Source organism: Pseudorca crassidens, chromosome 4, assembly GCF_039906515.1.
Source record: "Pseudorca crassidens isolate mPseCra1 chromosome 4, mPseCra1.hap1, whole genome shotgun sequence".
In the NCBI taxonomy this organism is placed as follows: Eukaryota; Metazoa; Chordata; class Mammalia; order Artiodactyla; family Delphinidae; genus Pseudorca; species Pseudorca crassidens.
The window spans coordinates 132,828,691-132,854,356 of NC_090299.1; the positions used below are offsets into that span (position 1 = coordinate 132,828,691).

At 41.4% G+C, this 25,666-nt stretch overlaps 1 protein-coding gene across 5 annotated transcripts in view; it reads right to left on the bottom strand.

The window, feature by feature from the left end:
* The window catches only part of IL15 (interleukin 15), a 79,047-nt gene extending 54,197 nt beyond the window's left edge, over positions 1 to 24,850 (bottom strand). Inside the window, exon 1 of one of the 5 annotated variants that reach the window (XM_067736800.1) lies at positions 24,709 to 24,850. The gene's annotated coding sequence lies outside the window, so the exon portion shown is untranslated. Of the gene's footprint in view, positions 1 to 24,238; positions 24,377 to 24,708 lie in introns of those variants that run through there. The other 4 variants (XM_067736797.1, XM_067736798.1, XM_067736796.1 and 1 more) reach the window with 4 other exon arrangements.
* Positions 24,851 to 25,666: the final 816 nt, after the last annotated feature.

Here is a 25,666-nt window from a genome sequence, read left to right on the forward strand (position 1 = left end):
TCTAAAAACAATATTTTTTTTAAAATGTGGGATCCAGGGAAGCTCTAGAAATGGAGACAGAACTGAACATCCTCCTAACGTATTTTCCTGTTTGGTTTTCCCCTTATTAGCCTTTACCCAGAAACATTTAAAAAGTATCTGAAGCTGTGCTGTCCAATACGATAGCCACTAGCCATATGTGGCTGTTTTAAAAGAAACGTAAATTAATTAAAATAAAATAAAACTAGAAACTGACATCCTCAGTTGAGCCGGCCACATTTCAAGTGCCCAAAAGTCACACGTGGTTAGTGGCTACCATACTGGACACAGCAGACAGAGAACATTTTCATCACTGCAGAAACTTCTGGATAGCACTGACCTAGGTATAGTACAGAAATTTGTTTCAGACATATCTGGGTTGAATTCCAACTTAGACACTTACTAACGGTAAGGTTTAGGGAAAGTTAGTCTCTCAGAGCCTCAGTTTCCTCATCTATAGAATAGGGAAAATAAGAATACTGGATCATTGTGAGGTTCACGTGAGCTCCTTCATGCAGACTACATAGGACACAGTGAACACGTAAAATGTTACCTCAGCCATCATCACTACTGTGAATGTAACACCTCACCAAGAACCAGTCATCTCATTCCTCACAATCGGGCTCTTCCACCCCTCCCATAGGACTGGAAAGAGACAAAGTGGTCTTTAACATCCTCACAGTCTAGTTCAGTGTTATTCAAGTGCCAGTTTACAATGAAGAAAGCTTGCACTGGGAATTCCCTAGTGGTCCAGGCGTTAGCACTCCTTTCTCACTGCCGGGGCCCCAGGTTCAATCCCGCAAGCTGTGCAATGTGGCCAAAATAAATAAATAAATAAATAAATTTAAAGAGAGAAAAAAAAGCTTGCTCTAATTCCTTCTTCAGAAAAGTCTTACTAGGAAAAAAGAAATGTCGGATGAACTAGTCAGATGAACTAAACATGTGCTAGTGATGTGGTGAATTTACATTCTGGGGCAAGCTCTTTATTGGGTCAAATTCTGGGAACAAACATTTTCATATGTTAGATTGCAGTGGTCTAGTTGGGGACACATAAACCCCTTGACAGGATTTTAAAATTCTCACAGAGAAGTCTGTTAAACCTTTCCATGAGTAGGGCAAAATCTAAGACAACAGAATTGAAGGGGAAAAGACAGTTGGGTCAGTCCAGATGAGGTTTTTATAGTGAGTATACTTGAGCTCAGTTTTGAAGAACAGAAACATCATGATGAGGAAAGAAAGAGAAGTGGAGAAGAATAACAAAGGAATAATACCCAGAGAAAGGAAAGAGAAAGATGGGAGAGAAGACTTGTAGCTTTAGCCTTTCAAGAACAAAGCAATATTTTCCTTGTATCCCACAAGCCAAGACATTCCCTTGTTAACTTATGGCTTCCGAAAGAGAAAACCAGAGAGACTTGAATTTAGTAGTGGCCAGCTTGGGCCTTTTTAGTCCTACTATGCAGTATCTTCATATAACTGGAATATGAAATATATATAATTTTAAACTCTAAAATTATACATGGCAAGCTATTTTGGTGACTTTCTGACCCTTCAAATATTTGCAGTTAAAGATAAATGAGCCCCAAACCAAAAAGTTCCTAAGTATGTGTCTATAAAATGAATGTTCTGCTTTTGCCTTCTTCAGGGATTTATATAAAAAGATCTATATAAAAATTATTCTTCATCATAAAAATAAGCCAATCATTACTAAACAGTTTTCCCGTTCTGCCACTATAGAAAATTGTTTAACGATTAAAGTGTATGTTGTGATTTATAACCGCCATAACGGCACCAATCTCTACATGATTGCTTGGTGCTGCCACGGAACACGTACCTCATCTGTTGTAGCATGAAATGCGCCATGTGACAATTTATAATGATGCACAATTTCTTATTACCTACTGATAATAACCTATCAGTGAAAACAACAGCTTAATTATATAGCACATCTCCTGCTGGCAAATAACTGGATTCAAACATCTCTCTCGCTTCTCACCAATCCCTAACAGAAGCAAAGAGGTATGATTACCACAATCCTCAGAAACAACACTTATAATTAAGTAAAAATAAAAAAAAAAATTTTAAAAAAGCTAAGGCAAAGCTGCTCTTTTATTTATTAAATACAGATGTACTTTAGACCAATAATTCCTCAGTCCCCTGTTTCCAGTTCACTAGAGCTGGTTACCATTCTCCTATTGTTTTATTTTTCTTGCTGATTAGGCCTCTGGTATTTCCCATTCCAAATATTTGGCTCTTTATGAAATGGATCACATGATTTACCCTGAACTTTGAATCCCTGAATCAACACCGTGGCCACAGATTTGCTATAGTAATCCCAAATGTCTTGTTTCTACGGCATTGCTGGTGGGCTGCTTCCTGACAAGCAGACTAAACTTCTCAAGTCTACAGAGCAAAGCAGTAGTGCTTACAAAACTCCTAGGAAGCTGGCTGTCTCTATTAATAAAGTGTATTTAAAATCTGGCAGAGGGACTTCCCTGGCGGTCCAGTGGTTAAGACTCCGGGCTTCTACTGCAGGAGGCCCAGGTTTGATCCCTGGCGGGGGAACTAAGATCTCACATGCCGCGCGCGTGTGGACAAAAACATAAAATAAAATGAAATAAATTTAAAATCATGTAATTGTGCCTCCTTTATAAAAAAAAAATTGACAGACTGCTTACACTCCTGAGTTCTAGTGTGGACCATGTGGCCGCTGGCCTTCTTTTCCCTGGACTGGATGGTAGAACTTGTCTACCTTTTCAGCACTGCTGGTTCTTTCTTCTCCACCAGGGCTGTGTCCTTACCTGGGACACAGCTAACAGAATAGCTACCCCCAGATGGGGAGACTTAATCAGTTTTAGTTCTTTACCTTCTCTTTCATTGGCCTCCTTAAATATTCTTATTTAAATACTAGTTACTAAAACTACCACTATGAATAGATTGCCATTCCTTTATTCTTTCTAATCTTTGCTTTCCATTTTTCTCTGCTTTCTACTTCTTCCATGCTCCTCAGCTTTTGTGCCAAGAAAACGGGCTGTAGAGACATCATCAAATATTCAGTGTGCCTCTACGGGGTTGAAATACTCAATTATTTCTATGGGATTACATATTTTTTATAGTCTTTTAAGATTCTGACCCTTTTTGCTGGGTGTACTTGTACAGGATGCCCAAGATGACTGTATTTTTGTAAAGTGTTAGATTTCTTTTGAGGGCTTTTTTGTTTGTTTTCAGAGGGGGTTATGAAGAGGTAAATGTGGGTAGCTGCTTCTTGCACCAGAGCCATCCCTAAATAACAGAGGCTGCACTACTAACTTAAATGACCAAATTACTCACAAGAAGATACTTTGACAAACATGGAATGAGAACAAAGGAAACTGTAAAGTCTTGAAGAATATATCTACAACATAAAAAATTATCACCAGGGAAATCCCTGGTGGTCCAGTGGTTAGGACTCTGCACTTCCACTGCAGGGTCATGGGTACGATCCCTGGTCCGGGAACTAAGATCCCGGAAGCCATGTATGGCGCGGCCAAAAAAAAGAAAGAAAATTATCTCCATTAGGCTATAGGACATAGCCTTCTAAACAATTAGCATTAAATGTGTCACTACCATGTGCTGGGACCACAACATTAATTTTTATAGAAATAGAATGTGTCTCTTTGGACTCGTGTAAACAACGGCGGTGGTCACCATCTTTTCTTTTACTAGACTCCATACACAATACCATCTTTCCCTTCTATTCATCATTAGAACGTTATGATGTTCATGTAATATTGAGATTGAAGGCTCCTTGATGAAATCTGGAGCCTCTCTAACCTTATCAAAACCATGGAATGGACTGGAAGCCTACAGACTACAGCCCTGGTCTTGCTTCTGTCTGTAGACAGCTATGTGACCACAGCAAGGTAGTTCATGTTTCTTAACCTTCGTTTCTTTATCTTTAAAATAGGGAGGTGTAATTGGATGGTGTCTAAAGTCCCTTCCAGTGCCTAAGTACACCTTAATAAAGGTCACAGGTCAGTTACCAGCATATTGTCAAATTCATCCATGTTATATTAATCCTCAATACCATCTGATTTGAACCTGAAGGAATTCCTCTGGTCTAAACATCTTAATATTTCAGAAGAGAAAAAAAAGTGAAGAGAAACTGAATGTCTTGTCCAGTGTTACACAAATAGGTAAAACTGGGGTCTACCATGTGTCTTGGAAGCCCAGTTTAATCCTTCACCAGCAGTTCATTCAGCTAATAGGGAGCACAAGGCACGTGCTCTGCACTGTGCTGCTTCGACATATTAGCTTCAATTACAAAACAGGTCTACTCATCCCTAAAATCTAGGGTTACAATACGCTTGGGGCTTTCAACCCCATACGTAATGATGATAACTAAAGGGAAGTATTGGTAGATTTTGAATCATTTTAATTTCACACCTTAGATCTAACAATCCTGCACCAGCAGCACCACTGGCAAAATGTTGCTCCAATGCCACTTACTTCACTCCACTTATTTCCAAATAACTACTTTCTTGAGTCAGAACAACTCAGGTAAACATGCCACCCATAACTTCCCTGAATAAACTCTGCTTCTTTCTCACTGTCACCCAATTAACAGCTTTCTACCTTTGAGGAATGGGGAAGATGGAAATTTCACAATCTCCTTTACACTGTGGCCACGACACCACACTCTGGCTTTTATACTGGGACCTCTGGGATCTTGGTCCAATGTGGCTTCATGATAATAATGGCAAATATTATTATATATTTACACATTTACTGTTTCTTGAATAAATCGGTTGGGAGGAAGGAGAATGATTCATCTTAGGCAGTTCCTAGTTAGATTAAGGATCAGCAAGGGCAGCTGGCTCCCTCTTTGGAAATCTGCCTGATGGGTTCTGGAGAAATCAGATGGTTTTTAGAATGCCAAGGCATGCTCAGGAACTAATTCCACGTCTGGGAAAATCCCTTGAGAGACAGAGGAAATTGGATCTCATTTTGGCAGCCCAAAGCTAGACAGAGTTGGGGACCAGAAGTGGAGGATGAGATGAGGAGGGAGGTTCTAGTTGCTGTATCCTGTTCCCTCCCTCCTCTTCCCTGAAAGATAGGATTAGGAGATGCCTGCTTCACTTGACTGACACTTGCTGGCTGGGCCTGGATTGTGGGGCACTCAGAAAACTGTCAACATAATTGCATAAGCCCATACCCTGAGTCCAAGTAATTGCTCTTTCCATCACTACTACCAGACAGTGGGGTACCAACAGCAAGAGACTGGGAAGGATCCTTTGGAAACAAGGTATCGGAAGAGTGGAGAGTTGTGGAGCTGTTAAATCCAGAGGCAACAGTAAAGGGTCTTCAACCTGAAGGGTGCCCCAACCAACACATTTGGAGAACCACAGCTACAGCCAAGGGCTTTGTCTTTTGGCTGATAACATTAGGCTAACAATGATCTCAACTGAAGAAAGACAAACTTATAGGGAAGAATATATAGTGGGAACTCCATAAAAGAGTGACAAAGCCTGGAAAAAAGTAAGCCAGATGGGGAAAGCCTACGGAACAGATAAGAATTTAAACCAGAATTTTTTAAAATAGTAAATTCCCTGTAGAACAGTAAGAAGTATTTTGGAAACATGAATCAGGAGGAAGAAATGATGAAGAAATAACTGGGTATAATAAATATTTTAAAAATAAGTGATAAAGTAAGGAATTAAGTAAATAGCTTGAATGCCGGAATGAATACTGCTGGACAGTGAAAGAATGAGCTACACGGTTAGATCAGGCACTGTCCTCAGAGGCTTCAGGGACAAACGACTAGAAGGGGAAAATGAAGGAAGACTCAAACGACATAGAGGATGAAAGCAGAAATTTCAACTTCTATCCACTTGTGGTCTGGCAAAAAAAAGGGGGGAGGGCATAAATGAGAAAATAATTATCAGAATTTTTCTAAAATTGCAAATATAAGACCTCAAAATAAAGAAGACAATAGAGTGGCAAAGAACATAAATTAAAAACAAAGCCAGACTCAGTCGGGAATATTTTAGTGGCATTCAAGAACAGTCAGGCCAAGCAGAAACTTCAGAAATATTCATTAGCGTGAAAGTGGACAAAGTTCAGACAGACATCAGGTCCTTGAAAGAAACAACAGATGCAAGAAGACAGTGGAGCAGAGACCCTACAATGTTGAAGAAAAATAACCTTGTAGCTAGAATTAAATATCCAGGGAAACCATTATTTAAATGTGCAGACAAAATTAATATAGCCACAGGCATATGATATCTCTGAAGAATTGACCCTTCATTGATCCTGTTTGAACTAATTTTTGGAGGAAGCAGAAAGATATAGGAAGCAAAGATAAGTAAAGAACTTAGAGTCTACTACTGTTTAAATAAGCAAAACAAATAAAGCACTTAGAATACTGCTTAGCACGCAGTAAGTACTCAGTGAAAATGAGCTGTTAACTCTTATCTCTGTCTTCAGTACTCTCTTAAATAGTTGCATAGAAACCAATATCCTCATCGTTTCTCAAGACGAAAGAAAATGCTGTTTAAAGTTCTATGTTAAGGGGAAGGTCTTCAAGATGGTGGAGGAGTAAGACATGGAGATCACCTTCCTCTCCACAAATACATCAGAAGTACATCTGCATGTGGAACAACTCCTACAGAACACCTACCGAACGCTGGCAGAAGACCTCAGACCTCCCAAAAGGCAAGAAACCCCCCACGTACCTGGGTAGGGCAAAAGAAAAAAGAAAAAGCAGAGACAAAAGAACAGGGGTGGGACCTGCACCAGTGGGAGGGAGCTGTGAGGGAGGAAAGGTTTCCACACACTAGGAAGCCCCTTCGCAGGCGGAGACTGCGGGTGGCGGAGGGGGGAAGCTTCGGAGCCACGGAGGAGAGCACAGCAACAGGGGTGCAGAGGGCAACGTAGAGAGATTCCCGCACAGAGGATCGGTGTCAACCAGCACTCACCAGCCTGAGAGGCTTGTCTGCTCACCTGCCGGGGCGGGCGGGGCTGGGAGTTGAGGCTCCAGTTTCGGCTTCGTAGTTCAAATCCCACGGAGAGGACTGGGGTTGGCTGCGTGAACACAGCCCGAAGGCGGGTAGTGCAACACAGCTAGCCGGGAGGGAGACTGGGAAGAATTCTGCACCTGCCTAAGAGTTAAGAGACCATTGTTTTGGGGTACACGAGGAGAGGGAATTCAGAGCACAGACTAAACGAGCTCCAGAGAAGGGCACAGGCCGTGGCTATCAGCGCGGACACCAGAGACGGGCTTGAAATGCTAAGGCTGCTACTGCAGCCACAAAGAAGCCTGTGTGCGAGCACAGGTCACTCTCCACACCTCTGCTCCCGGGAGCCTGTGCAGCCCGCCACTGCCAGGGTCCCGTGATCCAGGGACAGCTGCCCCAGGAGAACACACAACGTGCCTCAGGTTGGTGCAATGTCACGCCGGCCTCTGCCACTGCAGGCTTACCCCACATTCTGTACCCCTCCCTCTCCCTGGCCAGAATAAGCCAGAGCCCCCTAATCAGCCGCTCCTTTAACCTCCTCCTGTCTGGGCGAAGAACAGACAACAGAGGGCGACCTACATGCAGAGGCGGGGCCAAATACAAAGCTGAACCCCGGGAGCTGTGCGAACAAAGAAGAGAAAGGGAAATCTCTCCCAGCAGCCTCAAGAGCAGTGGATTAAATCCCCACAATCAACCTGATGTACCCTGCATCTGTGGAATACCTGAATAGACAACGAATCATCCCAAAACTGAGGCAGTGGACTTTGGGAACAACTCTAGACTTGGGGTTTGCTGTATGAGACTGACAAGTTTCTGAATTTTATGTTTATCTTAGTATAGTTTTTAGCACTTGTTATCATTGGTGGATTTGTTTATTGGTTTGGTTGTGCCCTTTTTTTAATTACTTAAAAAAATTTTAATAATTTTTTTATTTTAATAACTTTATTTAACTTATTAATTTATTAATTAATTTATCCCTTTTCTTCAGAGCCGTGTGGCTGACAGGGTATTGGTGCTCCGGCTGGGTGTCAGGCCTGAGCCTCTGAGGTGGGAGAGCTGAGTTCAGGACATTGGAACAAGAGAGAACACCCGGCCCCACGTAATATCAATCAGTGAGAGATCTCCCAGAGATTGTCAATGCAAAGACCCAGCTCCAATCAACGACCATCAAGCTTCAGTGCTGGACACCCTATGCCAAACAACTAGCAAGACAGGAACACAACCCCATCCATTAGCAGAGAGACTGTCTAAAATCATAGTAACTTCATAGACACCCCAAAACACACCACCAGACGTGGTCCTGTACACCAGAAAGACAAGAACGAGCCACATCCACCAGAACACAGGCATCAGTCCCCTCCACCAGGAAGCCTACACAACCCACTAAATCAACCTTACCCACTACGTGCAGACACCAAAAACAATGGGAACTAAAAACCAGCAGCCTGCGAAAAGGAGATCCCAAACACAGTAAGTTAAACAAAGTGAGAAGACAGAGAAATACACAACAGATGAAGGAGCAAGGTAAAAACCCACCAGACCAAACAAATGAAGAGGAAATAGGTAGTCTACCTGAAAAAGAATTCAGAGTAATGACAGTAAAGATGATCCAAAACCTTGGAAATAGAATGGAGAAAATAAAAGAAACATTTAACCATGACCTAGAAGAACTAAACAGCAAACAAACAATGACGAACACAATAAATGAAATTAAAAATCCTCTAGAAGGGACCCATAGCAGAATAACTGAGGCAGAAGAACGGATAAGTGACCTGGAAGATAAAATACTAGAAATAACTGCTGCAGAGCAGAATAAAGAATGAAAAGAATTGAGGAGAGTCTCAGAGACCTCTGTGACAGCATTGAATGCATCAACATTCAAATTATAGGGGTAACAGAAGAGGAAGAGAGAAAGAAATGGACTGAGAAAATATTTGAAGAGATTATACGTGAAAACTTCCCTAATGTGTGAAACAAAATAGTCAATCAAGTCCAGGAAATGCAGAGAGTCCCATGCAGGATAAATCCAAGGAGAAACATGCCAACACACATATTAATCAAACTGTCAAAAATTAAATACAAAGAAAAAATATTAAAAGCAGCAAGGGAAAAGCAACAAATAACATACAACAGAATCCCCATAAGGTTAACAGCTGATCTTTCAGCAGAAACTCTCCAATCCAGAAGGGAGTGGCAGGACATATTTAAAGTGATGAAAGAGAAAAACCTACAACCAAGATTACTCTACCGAGCAAGGATCTCATTCATATTTGACAGAGAAATTAAAACCTTTACAGACAAGAAAATGTTAAGAGAATTCAGCACCACCAAATCAGCTTTGCAACAAATGCTAAAGGAACTTCCCTAGGTGGGAAAAACAAGAGAAGGAAAGGACCTACAAAAACAAACCCAAAACAATTAAGAAAATGGTCATAAGAACATACATACAGATAATTACCAACAATGTAAATGGATTAAATGCTCCAACCAAAAGACACAGACTGGCTGAATGGATGTAAAAACAAGACCCATATATATGCTGTATACAAAGACCCACTTCAGACCTAGGGACACATACAGACTGAAAGTGAGGGGATGGAAAAAGATATTCCATGCAAATGGAAACCAAAAGAAGGCTGGAGTAGCAATTCTCATATCAGACAAAATAGACTTTAAAATAAAGACTATGACAAGACACAAAGAAGGACACTACATAATGATCAAGGGATCAATCCAAGAAGAAGATATAACAATTGTAAATATTTATGCACCCCATATAGGAGAACCTCAAAACATAAGGCAAATGCTAACAGCTGTAAAAGGGGAAATCGACAGTAACACAATAATAGTAGGGGACTTTAACACCCCACTTTCACCAATGGACAGATCATCAAAAATGAAAATCAATAAGGAAACACGAGCTTTAAATGACACATTAAACAAGATGGACTTAATTGATTTTTACAGGACAATCCATCCAAAAACAACAGGATACACTTTCTTCTCAAGTGCTCATGGAACATTCTCCAGGAGAGATCATATCTTGGATCACAAATCAAGCCTTGGTAAATTTAAGAAAATTGAAATCGGGGGCTTCCCTGGTGGCGCAGTGGTTGAGAATCTGCCTGCCAATGCAGGGGACACGGGTTCGTGCCCCGGTCTGGGAAGATCCCACATGACATGGAACGGCTAGGCCCATGAGCCATGGCCGCTGAGCCTGTGTGTCCAGAGCCTGTGCTCTGCAACGGGAGAGGCCACAACAGTGAGAGGCCCGTGTACTGCAAAAAAAAAAAATAATACAAACATATGGAGGCTAAACAATACACTACTAAATAACCAAGAGATCACTGAAGAAATCAATGAGGAAATCAAAAAATACCTAGAAACAAATGACAGTCAAAACAAGATGACCCAAAACCTATGGGATGAAGCAGAAGCAGTTCTAAGAGGGAAGTTTATAGCAATACAATCCTACCACAAGAAACAAGAAACATCTCAAATAAACAACCTAACCTTACACCTAAAGCAATTAGAGAAAGAAGAACAAAAAAACCCAAAAGTTAGCAGAAGGAAAGAAATCATAAAGTTCAGGTCAGAAATAAATTAAAAAGAAATGAAGGAAACAATAGCAAAGATCAATAAAACTAAAAGCTGGTTCTTTGAGAAAATAAACAAAACTGATAAACCGTTAGCCAGAATCATCATTGAGGAAAAAAGGGAAAAGACTGAAATTGACAGAATTAGAAATGAAAAAGGAGAAGTAACAACTGACACTGCAGATATACAAAAGATCATGAGAGATTATGACAAGCAACTATATGCCAATAAAATGGACCACCTGGAAGAAATGGACAAATTCTTAGAAAAGCACAACCTTCGAGACTGAACCAGGAAGAAAAAGAAAATATGAACAGACCAATCACAAGCACTGAAATTGAAACTGTGACTAAAAATCTTCCAACAAACAAAAGCCCAGGACCAGATGGCTTCACAGGTGAATTCTATCAAACATTTAGAGAAGAGAAAACACCTATTCTTCTCAAACTCTTCCAAAATATAGCAGAGGGAGGAACACTCCCAAACTCATTCTACAAGGTCACCATCACCCTGATACCAAAAACAGACAAAGATGTCACAAAAAAAGAAAATTAAAGGCCAATATCACTGATGAACATAGATGCAAAAATCCTCAACAAAATACTACCAAACAGAATCCAACAGCACATTAAAAGGATCATACACCATGATCAAGTGGGGTTTATCCCAGGAATGCAAGGATTTTTGAATATATGCAAATCAATCAAAGTGATACACCATATTAACAAACTGAAGGATAAAAGCCATATGATAATCTCAATAGATGCAGGAAAAGCTTCAGACAAAATTCAACACCCATTTATGATAAAAACTCTCCAGAAAGTGGGCACAGAGGGAACCCACCTCAACATAATAAAGGCCATATACAGCAACCCCACAGCCAACATTGTTCTCAATGGTTAAAAAACCACTTCCACTAAGATCAGGAACAAGACAAGGTTGACCATTCTCACCACTATTATTCAACATAGTTTTGGAAGTTTTAGCCACAGCAATCAAGAAGAAAAAGAAATAAAAGGAATCTAAATCAGAAAAGAAGTAGTAAAGCTGTCACTGTTTGCAGATGACATGATACTCTACGTAGAGAATCCTAAAGATGCTACCAGAAAACTACGAGAGCTAATCAATGAATCTGGTAAAGTAGCAGGATACAAAATTAATGCACAGAAATCTCTTGCATTCCTATACACTAATGATAAAAAATCTGAAAGAGAAATTAAGGAAACACTCCCATTTACCATTGCAACTAGAAGAGTAAAATACCTAGGAATAAACCTACCTAAGGAGACAAAAGACCTGTATGCAGAAAGCTATAAGACCCTGATGAAAGAAATTAAAGATGATACAAATAGATGGACAGATATACCATGTTCTTGGATTGGAAGAATCAACATTGTGAAAATGACTCTACCACCCAAAGCAATCTACAGATTCAATGCAATCCCTATCAAACTACCACTGGCATCTTTCACAGAACTAGAACAAAAAATTGCATAATTTGTATGGAAACACAAAGGACCCCAAATAGCCAAAGCAATCTTGAGAAAGAAAAAGAAGCTGGAGGAATCAGGCTCCCTGACTTCAGACTATACTACAAAGCTACAGTAATGAAGACAGTACGGTACTGGCACAAAAACAGAAATATAGATCAATGGAACAGGATAGAAAGCCCAGAGATAAACCCAAGCACATATGGTCAACTTATCTTTGATAAAGGAGGCAAGAATATACAATGGAGAAAAGACAGCCTCTTCAATAAGTGGTGCTGGGAAAACTGGACAGGTACATGTAAAAGAATGAAATTAGAACACTCCCTAACACCATACACAAAAATAAACTCAAAATGGATTAAGGACCTAAATGTGAGGCCAGACACTATCAAACTCTTAGAGGAAAACATAGGCAGAACACACTATGACATAAATCACAGCAAGATCGTTTTTGACCCACCTCCTAGAGAAATGGAAATAAAAACAAAAATAAAAATTTGGGACCTAATGAAACTTAAAAGCTTTTGCACAGCAAAGGAAACCATAAACAAGATGAAAAGACAACTCTCAGAATGGGAGAAAATATTTGCAAATGAAGCAACTGACAGATTAATCTCCAAAATATACAAGCAGCTCATGCAGCTCAATATCAAAAAAAAACCAAACAACCCAATCCAAAAATGGGCAGAAGACCTAAACAGACATTTCTCCAAAGAAGATATACAGATTGCCAACAAACACATGAAAGGAAGCTTAACATCACTAATTATTAGAGAAATGCAAATCAGAACTACAATGAGGTATCACTTCACCCCAGTCAGGATGGCCATCGTCAGAAAATCTACAAACAATAAATGCTGGAGATGGTGTGGAGAAAAGGGAACACTCTTGCACTGTTGGTGGCAATGTAACTTGATACAGCCACTATGGAGAACAGTGGAGTTTCCTTAAAAAACTAAAAAAAGAACTACCATATGACCCAGTAATCCCACTACTGGGCATATACCCTGAGAAAACCATAATTCAGAAAGAGTCATGTACCACAATGTTCATTGCAGCACTATTTACAATAGCCAGGACATGGAAGGAACCTAAGTGTCCATCAACAGATGAATGGATAAAGAAGCTGTGGCACATATATAAAATGGGATATTACTCAGCCATAAAAAGAAATGAAATTGAGTTATTTGTAGTGAGGTGTATGGACCTAGAGTCTGTCATACAGAGTGAAGTAAGTCACAAAGAGAAAAACAAATACCATATGCTAACACATATATATGAAATCTTAAAAAAAAAAAAAAAGGTTCTGAAGAACCTAGGGGCAGGACAGGAATAAAGAGACATACGCAGACATAGAGAATGGAATTGAGGACATGGGGAGGGGGAGGGGTAAGCTGGGACGAAGTGAGAGAGTGGCATTGACATATATACACTACCAAATGTAAAATAGATAGTGGGAAGCAGCCACATAACACAGGGAGATCAGCTCGGTGCTTTGTGACCACCTAGAGGAGTGGGATAGGGAAGGTGGGAGGGAGACACAAGAGGGAGGATATATGGGGATATATGTATACTTGTAGCTGATTCACTTTGTTATACAGCAGAAACTAACACAACATTGTAAAGTAATTATACCTCAATAAAGATGCTAAAAAAAAAAAAAAGAAATAGATTGCGTTTCTCAGTCAGAAGTGAATCATGTTTGGAAGTGATTGTGAAATTAAATGAGTGATTGAAAATGTACGAACTCTAGATAGCGGCAAATGAAGTGATACTTAATGGAGCGTGGTTCCAGAGGAGATGAGAAAGTTTGGAATTAAAAGCACATGTGTTCGACATATACACACTACTATATATATAATAGATAACTAATAATGACCTACTGTAGAGCACTGGGAAGTCTTCTCAATACTCTGTAATGACCTATATGGGAACAGAATCTAAAAAAATTGGATATATGTATATGTATATCCGATTCACTTTGCTGTACAGCAGGAACTAACAAAACACTGCAAATAAACTATACTCCAATAAAAATTAAAAAGAAAAAGAAAAAGTTCTATGTTAAGTATGATGTTTACCAGAGATTTTTTAGTAGGAATCATTCATTCATTCATTTATTCATGCATTTATTTGGATGATCCCATCTAATCTTATCAAGCTCTTATTTAAGAGCTTGATAATAACTTTTTCTGCATGCCTTAAGATCATATTGATAGATTTTCTAATATTGGGCCATCCAAACAAGCTTTAAGTGAACTCCGTTTGATTGTGGTGTCTTCCTGCTGCTCTGAGTACTTTACTACTGTGTTATGTTAGCTAACATTTTATTTAGTGTTGAAAAATGCTCTTCATTTTTTGTTACTCTTCTGCCTGCCTGGCCATCTTGCTGAACTCGCTTACTAGTCTTCGTAGTTTGTTAATATTCACAGCTTTCATTTATAAACAATGGTAATTTTTATCTCCTCCCTTTTAATCTTTATGCCTCTTATTAGTTTTTCCAGTGACGCAGCACCCGCTAGGTGAAGAGTGCAGGCTCTGCAGAGAGACCTGGGTTCAAACTCTAATTCCACCGCACGGTGGAGCCTGGCCAAGGCACGTAAACTCCTGCTGCTTCAGTTTCGTCACCTAAAAAGTGGTGAGGAAAACATCTCACAGAGCTTGGGAGGGTTACACAGGTGAAAGTGCTTGGCATGTGGCTGACAGTAAATGCTAACCACAGTCCTTTTTCTGTATCCACCAGCTTCAAGGACCCTAACGGATACCAGCATCTGCAGATGCTCAAGTCCCTTATATGAAATAATACAGTATTTGCATATGACCTACACTCATCCTCCGATATACTTTGAACCATCTATAGTTTACTTACAATACCTAACACAATGTAAACGTTATGTAAATAGTTGCCAGTGAGTAGCAAATTCAAGTTTTACTTTATGGAACCTTCTAGAATTTTTTTCCCCCCGAATATTTTCAATCTGCAGTCCGTTGATCCCGAGGATGCAGAGCCCGTGGATACGGTGGGCCAACTGTATTGAAATATTTACTAAATGAAATTAAGAATGGGAGATACCTAATCCAATCTTGGAGGCTTAGGGGAAATATTCCCAGAGAAAACAATGTCAAAGTAACACCTCTGGATCAGGTAAGTGGGTCAGGAGGAAGAGTGAGGAAAAGACATTGGATGAAATAGTCCCAATGAGGGACGTGCACGTCCGTACGTTTAGCGATGAAAGAAAGCATGGTCTCTTTAGAGCATGGACAGTTGTATACTGGGTACCTCAGTTCTTCGTGCACAGATATTCATTGCTCCACTAGATAATAAGTCTCTAAAAGGAATCATGTTTGGTGCATGTTTTTACCCCTCACAGCGCTTGGCAGAGAGCCATGTACAGGGAATGTGCTCAGTAAATCATAAACATCTGCCAATGACTGGGAGAGCTTCCGGTCTGTCGTTAGCCTCCCTGATTCAAAACCATCGCCAGAAGCCAATGCTTTGTGAACTGCAGAAGCTGAGGAATGTGCCTTAGAGGTCAAAGTGCAGAAGAGAAATACCTCAATATCAAATCTAATAAGCCATCAGAAAACCACATGTCTGAAGTTTGAGAAGTCCTGCACGAAGCAATGAGAAGGATCTTGCTTTCTAGGCATAGAGTCGAAAGATATGAAATATAGATTTTTTTTTTTAATTTGACATTTGGAATTACTGCAAATTTTAAAGTGACAATGTTGTTATGACTGCATATTTGTTCTCTTGGATTCTCAGGAAAAAAGACACCAAATAAATTAAATATTAACAATACTACAATTTTTACAAAATTCCTCTCATCTTTTTTGTACTTTCGAATTTTTTTTTTTCAAAATACTTAGCAAATACTGTTGAAGTAGGAAGACGAAAGGATTTCTATTTGAAGGAATTTAGAAAATAGGGTGTGACTTGCTTCTACTTCCTTTCTTTAATTGAAGCATTTACTTTGCAATTTATACAATTATTTTTTCAAATAATAAAACTGGCAAAAAAAACCTATTAAACAAGCTATTTCTTTTCTCAGTTCTAAAAACCTCATATTAATCTAAGAAGCTCATCTGTATCATCTAAAAATGAGTGTAAGGATTCTATCTGTAGCCTGGCCCAAATCAGACTCTCAGGAAGTTCTATTTCCCTTCCTGATACTGACAATAAAGCATATGCTGGGACATTCCAACCGTTATGTGATCACTAGTGACTTATTTCCAGTCAAACTCCTTTTCTCAGAACCTGATATTACTTGATCCCCTCAGCAATATGTGATAGATTACTGACAACAAAAATAACATTATTAAAGCTCTACTGTGTACCAAGCAAGTGCTTGGCACACAAGGACACAGCGTTTCCCAAACTTCAGCCCCTCCAACTCCATCACAATTCTTGTCATCCTTTGTACCACCTGTATCATTTACTTGAGGAGAGGGGCAATGTGAGTACGAGTCAATATAGAAAATACTGCAGGTACTTAGAGAAGTATCCATCAGTGGGGGCAGAACAGAGGAGAGGCGTGATCAATATTTCCAGGTGGCTAGAGAGGAGGTAGAGTTGAGGTTTTGCCGAGAGAACTTCATGGAGCAAGGGACTCGTAGAGAGAACACATGGGTGCTTGGTTGCCAGAGGTGGGGGGCAAAATGCATGCAGGGGGTCAAAAGGTACAAACTTGTAGTTATAATACAAATAAGTCGTGGGGATGTAATGCATGATGACAGCATGATGACTCTGGGTAATAGTACTACAGTGCATATCTGAAAGTTGCTAAGAGAATAAATCTTAAAAGTTCTCAGCATAAGAAAAAAATTATAACTATCTTTGGTGACACACGTTAACTAAACTTACGGTGGTGATCATTTTGTCCTATACACAAGTGTTGGATCATTATGTTGTACACCTGAAACTCACATGACGTTATATGTCAATTATACCTCAATTAAAAAAAGAAAAGAAAAGATGTGGGTGTAAGAAGAGGCATATGGCGAATATAAAATCCATCATGAGAGGAGCAGACAGAGTGCGCAGGACAGGCAAGCAAAGGCTAGAAAGTGTGAAAAGCCTAACGTTCTCTTTAGAAGACCTGGAAACTGGCCAACGCTTTCCTGAAGACATTGCCTGAACATTTCCTCTTCCAGAGTGCGCAGCTCAGTAACAGACACTCTGGTCTTCGTATGACCCCAAACCTTCTTTACATACTTTTGCCTCCTGGGGAGACATTCCGACAGTCAATGGCTTCAGTCAATAATTCTTGACTATTAACCCATAAACTAAAATCTCTTGTACTAACAGCTCACGCGATCTTCAGTGCAGTACTTCTAATGACTTGCAGGACATTTTCGGCTTTACGTTCCACTGTTATCTCAATCTTGAGCTTTCCACAGTGAAGCGCATCCATTTCCCTGCCTCACCCCCGTGTTTTAGCTAGGACCCATATCAGTTCCTGCAATGTCTACTTTTCCTCACTCCCACTCAGTCCTCAGGATCCTCCCTGTACTCTGCACCTCTCACTGAATGAAGGCCCATCAAGGGCTTAGAAGAGTGCCTGGCCCATACTAGGCACTCAAAATTATTTTAAATCAATTCAACGAATAAATAAAATGTATAAACAAATTAGATCTTCTTTGAAATAGCCCTTCTTTTATTCCCCATTACTTTTAACATATTCTACCCTTTAGCATCCACTCAGCAAATATTTATTGAGAGTCTATCATTTGCCAGGCACTGACATGATGGGGATATAGCAATGAATGAAATAAAACTACATGCTCTCCTGTAGCTCATGTGCAAATGGGGACAGGTGAGAATTAACAAACAAATCATTAAATAAAACATATATAAGTCCATTGCTCCTTATCTGAAAATCTTAACTCAAAAGGGCTCTAAGAACTGAACATTTTGCTTAATTTACTGGTTAACAAAACATGAACTGGCATAAGACTACTTACAATCTGCATTTATTTCACTTTTGAGGAGGTCCCGGGATAAGCTTACTATATACCGTAGTTGTCACACAGTATATAGCAAAGGCATTATGTCACTCTCTTAGTCTGCTCTGCTAGGGCTGCTGTAACAGAATACCAGAGAGTGGATGACTCACACATCAGAAATTTATCTTCTCACATTCTGGAGGCTGGAAGTACAAGAGCAAAGTGCTGGAAGGGTCAGTAACGACTTTCTTCCTAGTCTGCAGACAGCCACCTTCTCACTACGTCTGCACATGGCCTTTCCTCTGTACGTGTCAACTCCTGGAGTCTCTACCTCTTCTAATAAAGACAGCAGTCCTTCTGGATTAGGGCTCCACTCTTAGGACCTCGTATACCAGAGTTACCTCCTGAGAGTCCCGTCTCCAAATACAGTCACACTGGGGGTTGAGCTTCAATATACGGATTTGGTGGGGAGAGGGAGAGACACAACTCAGTCTATAAAAATGACCTGTCCAAAAACTGAAAAAAATCTCAATTCCAAACACATCCGACCCTAAGAGTTTTGGATAGGGTAGTGTAAACCTGGCAGTACGGCAAGTAGTTGTGGGCGTCTGGAGGAGAGTTTAAGCAGAGAATGCTGGTGGGAATGCAACACGAAGTACACCAGTCAGGGAAAGCCTCCCTGCAAAGAGGGTATTTGAGCCAGGCCCCCCATGAAGTAAGGGACTGGGCCACATCTGAGAGAAAACAGTCTAAGCAGGGGGAACAGCAAGTTCAAAGACACGGAGACAAGAACAGAGCAGTATGGGTGATGAATAGAAAGGTTGTCGGTGTGACTGAAGCCCTGAGCTAAGGGAGGAAGAGCAGATGAGGCAGCAGAGGTACGAATCACCGAGGGCCTTACTGACCACTGTAATGGAATTCGGCTTTTATTGAAGTACAATGAGATGGCAATAGAGGGTTGTGAATAGAGGAGTGGCGTAACTGGATCAATGCTTTAGCAGGATCCCAACGTGTGACAGATAATCTTCAAGATGGTGGCCACCCATCAATGCCTTCTTTCCATGAACAAGCATAACATACTACCCAGCAAGAGGCTGAGTCTATGTCCTCTCCTCTTGAATCTGAGATGGCCTCCTGCCTTGCTTTTCGCAATAAAATGAGACAAATGTGACAGTCTGGGAATTCCAGGCCCAGGCCTTCAGAGCATCTGCAGTTCCTGCTTCCCTTTTATAGAAGCTGGATACTATGTAAGGAGTCTAACAACCCTGAGACCACCATGTGAGTAATCCCAATCTAGCCATGGGGAAAAGCCAAGTGGAAAAGCATGAAGGAACCCAGCCAACAGCCAGGACTGAGGCCCCACATATGACCCAATTTCTTAAACAATCTCAGACAGTCCTTTGGAGTCATACCAGCTGAGACCACAGACATTCTGGCATAGAGACAAGTCATTGCCACTGGGTCCTGTCCAAACTTCTAATCTTGGAACTTTAAACAAATAAAATCACTTTGATTTTACACTCCTAAATTTGGGGGCTAGTTATTTACATAGCAATTAGTAATTGACACTGAAATTGATATAAGATCAGGTGATAGGTAGACACCTGGGGAGTACATAGCAAGGACACTCACTGTTAGTGAGGCGAGAAAGGCAGTGATGAAATTATTATTAGAGGCTGGAGAGAGGGCAACTCATGTTGCACAGTTGCCTGCAATAATATGGAAGAAAGAAAACGTACCTAATAAACTTGTGGACCTGGCTAAGAAAATTTCTGAATGTGATCATTGGCTTCCTTTTGCAGCCTAGGATTAATTGCAGGAAGAGAAAGAGGAACATTCAAGCTGAATTTAGAAGAAATCATTCAACCCAGGACTTGCTAGGTTGGAAAACTAAACTTACTGTCATTCTTGTCTCTCGAGACAACACAAGATTCTCAAAGAAAGAAGTAGTCTTAGGGTAAAGATCAAATCCAGGGCCTATTAGTACAATGGACTCTCAGGTTAAAGATCAAATCAAGTATGTGGCTGGAAGACGCCTCATTAAATCTAGAATGGATTTAAAGTGGCACCTCATAGACCCTATCAGTGAGACAAAGGTGTTTCTAAAGGCCTTGAAGGCTTTTCCTACAGCATTCTGACTCACAGCCAAAGTAAACCGGAGTCCGTCTCAAGAGTTTTCTGGGTATGTCTTTTCCAATGGAGTGAACCTCAATAAAGTTTACAGGAAGCCCCCAAGGTTTATAAGAAAATGGTACCCTCCCCCCCACCAAAAAAAAGCCCCACCAGCTAAACAAAAAAGAAGGACACACAAAAAAGTCTCTAGATCCCTAACTCACCATGAGCAGGAAGCACCCTGCTCAACTGCTATAGCAAGAGCTATTTCTTACGGAAAAGGAAGAATCAAAGGAGGAGCCTTTAACTTCACAGCCAGCCCAGCTGAGGTTCCAGATGCACAAATGAAGAAACCTTCTTGGGTGTTTCATCCCCAGCAGGCTTAGAGGAACTGACCAGCTGCATGTAGCCCAGACTGCAGCATCATGACAAATAACAAATTTTTGTTTTTTAAGCCATTGCATTCTGGAGTGGTTTTTGTTTGTTTGTTTTGTGGTTTTGTTTGTTGGTTTAATGCAGATAAGTAAGAACAGATAACTGAAATCTTCTTGGGGTTGGGGTGGGGGGAGGGACAAGTAGAGCAACAGAGAGACCACCTCTTGCCACGATACCATGAGACATGATTAACGGTGGCCTGGGCCCATGTGGCAGCAGTGAAGATGGTAAGCAGGTCAGATGTGGGATCTATCTTCGAGGCACAGCTGAATGATTTAGCAGATTAAATGTGGGGTGTGAGAAAACAAGAATTATCTATGCAGCTACAAGAATGGATTTGTGAGATGAAGAAGACAGTGGGAGAAGCAGTTTTGGGGGTTAAGTCAGGAATCCAGTGAGAACTAGATATCCAATCAGAGATGGTGAAGAGGCTTCTATGTATGAGTCTGGAGTTCAGAGAAAAGTCATGACTCCAGACATGCATTTATGAATCACCACTTGGGAAGGTGTCAAAAGCCATGAGATTGAGAACACCAAGGGATTGAGCACAGCCAGAGAAAAGGTCACGAACTGAGCCCACAGATGCCTACATTTAGAGGTTAAGAAAGCAAGGAACTGGCAGAAGAGACTGCAATAGGTGCTGGTGAGGAAAAAGGACAATAAGGAGAGGGGATGGCCTGGAAGCCAAATGAAGAACTTTCTAGTTCTGCTGACAGGGCACCTAGGAAGAGAACCCAGCACTAATCACTGGATTTAACATGGGTTCTTAGTGCCTTTGACAAGTGCATTTTTCATACAATAGTGGGGATGACAGCCTGGCTGGGTCAAGAGAGGATGAGAAGAGAGACCCTGGAGACAGAATAGGGTTGACTTTGAAAGTTGTCCTATAAAATGGGGAGAGAAAAACCAGGTGGTAACTGGAGAGAAACATGAGGTCAACAGAGACTTTTTGTTTTTTGTTTCTAATGGGAGAAATTATAGCATGCCTGCATGGTAATGGGAAAGACTCGTTAGACAGAGAAGAAAATTGATGATGAATTAAAAAAAAAAAGAAAAATTACTAGAACTGTGTCCTTGAGCAGATAATAGGAATGAGACTACATCCCTGAATGAGTGCAATAGATTTCTGGCTGGTTTCCTCAGCTCCAATTTGTTCTTTTCTTCAATAAATCCTAGCCCAGACTTATTTTCCTAAGATAGTGTTTTTATTATAACGTTCCAGCGATGTGTTTTGCTGTGTTACTTAGGTTTCCTACCTGCTTTTGCATGCCTCTGCTTAGCTGTCAAATTGTCCAGTGATCACTGAGGTCAACATAAGTCAACTATGTGTCCAGCCCCTGGCTGGGGACACGGGACACACTGTCCTGTCTTTATTCAAAACGTAAGTGTAGAGACAGGCACATAAGAAGATGAATTTACAGAGAGAAAAGCTATTATAAGGGAATGTAGACAGCACCAAATAAATTCGTATCAGGGAGAGAATAATTCTGCCTGGGCAGCAAAAGTTAGAATATTTGCTCATAAAGATAATCTTTAAATATATAATTAATAAGGTCAATTATACAAGTACCATATAAGCATTAATTTTAAATGAATGTTCCATCATTATAGCACTCCGCATTAAAATGAAATAGTGGTTGATTGTCACTGTCAAACTGTGGGAACTATTTCTATGGAAATAATATCACCCTTCATAAATATTGGTGCTCTTAAATCTGTCTGGGTTCAAACCCCAGCTCTACCAGTTTCTCACTCTGTGACTTTGGGAAAGTTATTTAATTACTACTCTATGCTCCAATTTCTTCAGTTATAAAATACAGTCCCTACATCACATAAGTTTATTATGATATTTTTAAAAAAATAAACACATACTTGGAACAACATCCAGTACATAATAAGAATTCAACAAGTGTTAGCTATGATTCATATTATTTCCCATAGTCAAGCTGTGGACCTAAAACAGTACTCTTTGTATTGTCATTAACTAACCTTCAAAAGAATAGTTACATAATGAATACAGCTAAACAGTAAACTCTAAGCAAGATAGGAAGAAAGGGCAGTTTTCTAAGTTTTAAAATGCTTTAAAAACTGTTAGGGTTCGAGACTCATTTAAAAAACTCCTTAGAGTTATGACTATTTCCCTCAGAAAAAATCCCCTTTACACAACATTTCAGAGCTTCATTCACCGCCTTCCTGAAATCCACCCAGAGCCAGCAAACCTGAGATGGAGAACCTTCTAGGATTTAAAATTCTTCAATTATCAAACTTTATTTCAATAAACTTTAGACCACTGCTTTCTCCCATCCTTTAAAGAAGTTTATAAACATGTATTGCATTGACAAACATTATGTCCTGTGATACGGCTGTTGACATTTACATATTAATTTCATGGATTTAAACGGAAAGCATCAAATTGTTTTTCTTAAACCCACTGGTAACCTGTAGGAAAATCCTAATTCCAGAAATTGTAGCTTCAAATCAGGTTCTGGAGTTCCCACTCCAAATTAGCAGAGAACAGTGAACCCAAAAGTATGGGAACACTCTGCCTACCAGAAGTCCAGCGGCCAACCTAACCCCTCTGTCACTCTGTCATAGAGCAGATGATACTGCTGGAAAGGCTGCTCTGAGTCTGACCAAAACTTTGACAGGAGAAAACAGAGGAAGAAATACAAGGGTGTGCCATTAAAACACAACCAGAACAAACCTTCAGAACTTTGTAAACTTCTTAACTTTATTAAGTAAAACTTTAAATTTTTTCATCACTTTTTAAATCTAAAATGGCTATTGCTTTGTTTTCAGTCCTTTCCTTTCTATATCCTTGTGTTCTTCCCTTTGTATCTCCTCCCTCTGTCTATCATGCCCACCACACTGCTTTTTAATAAAAATGACAGGAGTTTAATGTATATTGTACCCTGATGCTTTCCATAGAACAGTCCACCTCTGCACAGCAGGATGCTGTAACCACCTAGATCTGATCTGTTTATTCAATCAAGTCAAAGAAGCCTCTATTCAATCAAGTCAAAGAAGCCTCTAGAAGCCCACTGACAAGATAAGAATGCCTATCAGTTACAAGGAGATACCATTACCAGTGTCATAACATTAGACTGTAGCTTTTAAAAACATAATGGAGATAGCTAGTGACAACCATTTGACTTCCAGTTTCTAAACTTCTGACTCACCCTGTTTAAGAATCTGTTATAAGCAACACTGAAGAATTAATCTTGCCTTACATATACTTCGAAAATAACAAAGTTTTAAATGCATAGAAATTCAAGTTAAATTCAATATATTATAAGCTAAATTCAAATACATTGTATACACTTGCAAGAGTCTCAATAACACCTGACAAAATTAACTGGATTTTCACTTAAAGCCACTTTGAATAAGGATTTCACGGCAGTACAAGTCTCCTGCATTTCTTCCAAGTTTCTAGCACTGATTTTCTGGAAATAATATAAACGGAGGCCTGATTGTCAAACGGTAACCATTCCTGCAGATTCCTCTCCCAAGGAAGGTTAAGTGTCCTGATCAAAGCAGAGGAGGGTAATTTGACTAAGATAGAGTCAGACGTGCTGGGCTCACACTCAAGTTGGCACCAGCCGGCGGGGAGTTTGGGAGGGGGCAGGGAAGAAGCGGGAGCTGCGGTACCTTTCTTGAACTTTCTGAGCTCGATGAGGTGCAGAACTCAGCGCTCTGTGCCGCCGGACCTCGCTTTCTCCGAACCCCGCAGCTGGGCTGGGCTGGCCAGGCGCGCGTCCCTCGCCCTCCGCCTGCCGGTGCGGAGTCGGTGGAGCCGACGGCGGAGCCGAGCGGGGACCCGCTAGCGGACGAGCAATCTGTGCTCGGCTGCAAGCGGAGGATGGCGAGGAGAGCCCGCGACGGCAATAAAGGGTCAGAAGGGGAAATACCTCCGCGCGGAGCGCCACCGAAAACCGAAGTCGCGTTCAAGCGTTCCCCAGAAGAGGGCGGGGCGGCCCGGCCGGTAGCCCGTTGTGGGGAGACGCGTGCGTCCGGCCAGAGCTGGGAGGAGTCCGAGGCGAAGGCTTTCGGGGAGAGTTCCCTCGCCCTTTCAGCCACCAGCACCACCCCTCCCAAAGCGGAGAAGCCAAGCTCTGTACCTCCATCGAGTCCGGGCTACAGAGTTGCGGGCGGCGGGCAGCGAGGCGGGGCGGGCGCGGTCGTCCGGCTCCCTTCCCGGGCGTCGGGCCTCTGCGGCCAAGAATGAATCAGCTGGGGTTCCCCTGGACGCCTGGAACCCAGGGTGTCCCAACTCCCAACGAAAAGAAAAGTGAAAGAGAAAAGAGGAGAGGCGAATATAAACACCCCCAGCGGAGGCTGAGGGAGGGGAGGGTGGCGGCAGCCCTTGGCCGACTGCCCCAGGTGGCCTGGCTCCCCGCCCCCAGGGAGGTGGCCGCCGCTGCCAAGCCCGGGATCTCAGAACCTGCAGGGCCAGAGGGAGGCGGTCTAGGAGCGCCGGCCCCGCCTCGCAGGGACGCTGGACCGGGACTTGGCCTATCCCTCCTGCGGCACCTGCAGGGAAGGCGCGAGGAGGTGGCCCGGAGTCCACCTGCCGCATCCACGGGCGCCGGGCATGGCACGCCAGGCTGCCCGGGCTGAGACTGAGACCTGGGAGCAGCGCGTGACCAAGCTGGCCAGAGGAAAGGGAAAAATGCGTTGGATCGGACGGAATGGGTGGCTACTCCAGACCTTGACACTCTCCACGGCCTAGAAGAAGGAAGGCCCTGAAGTCCTGCTAGAGAAAACGTGGGAGGAAGGCCCCTGGGCGACTACTTTGTCCAAGGTAGTTGGCACGGAGGGTGAATGAACATGAACGAATGTGCCTATCTGTGGACCACTTTCCCAGCCTAGGGCGTCGTCCAGTGTAAAACATTACAATGGGACCACGTGGAATGTTGTTATTGTAGGATTTTACAGTTAAAAGAAGGAACTGAGTTCTTTGAGGCCAAGTGATCCTTGTGCCTCAGAGCCTGCAGAAATGGTTTCAGTTTTTGGAAGCACTTTGGAGAACCTTGCACACGTGTGAATCACTGAAATTCCCTAACGGAAGGCTGCTTG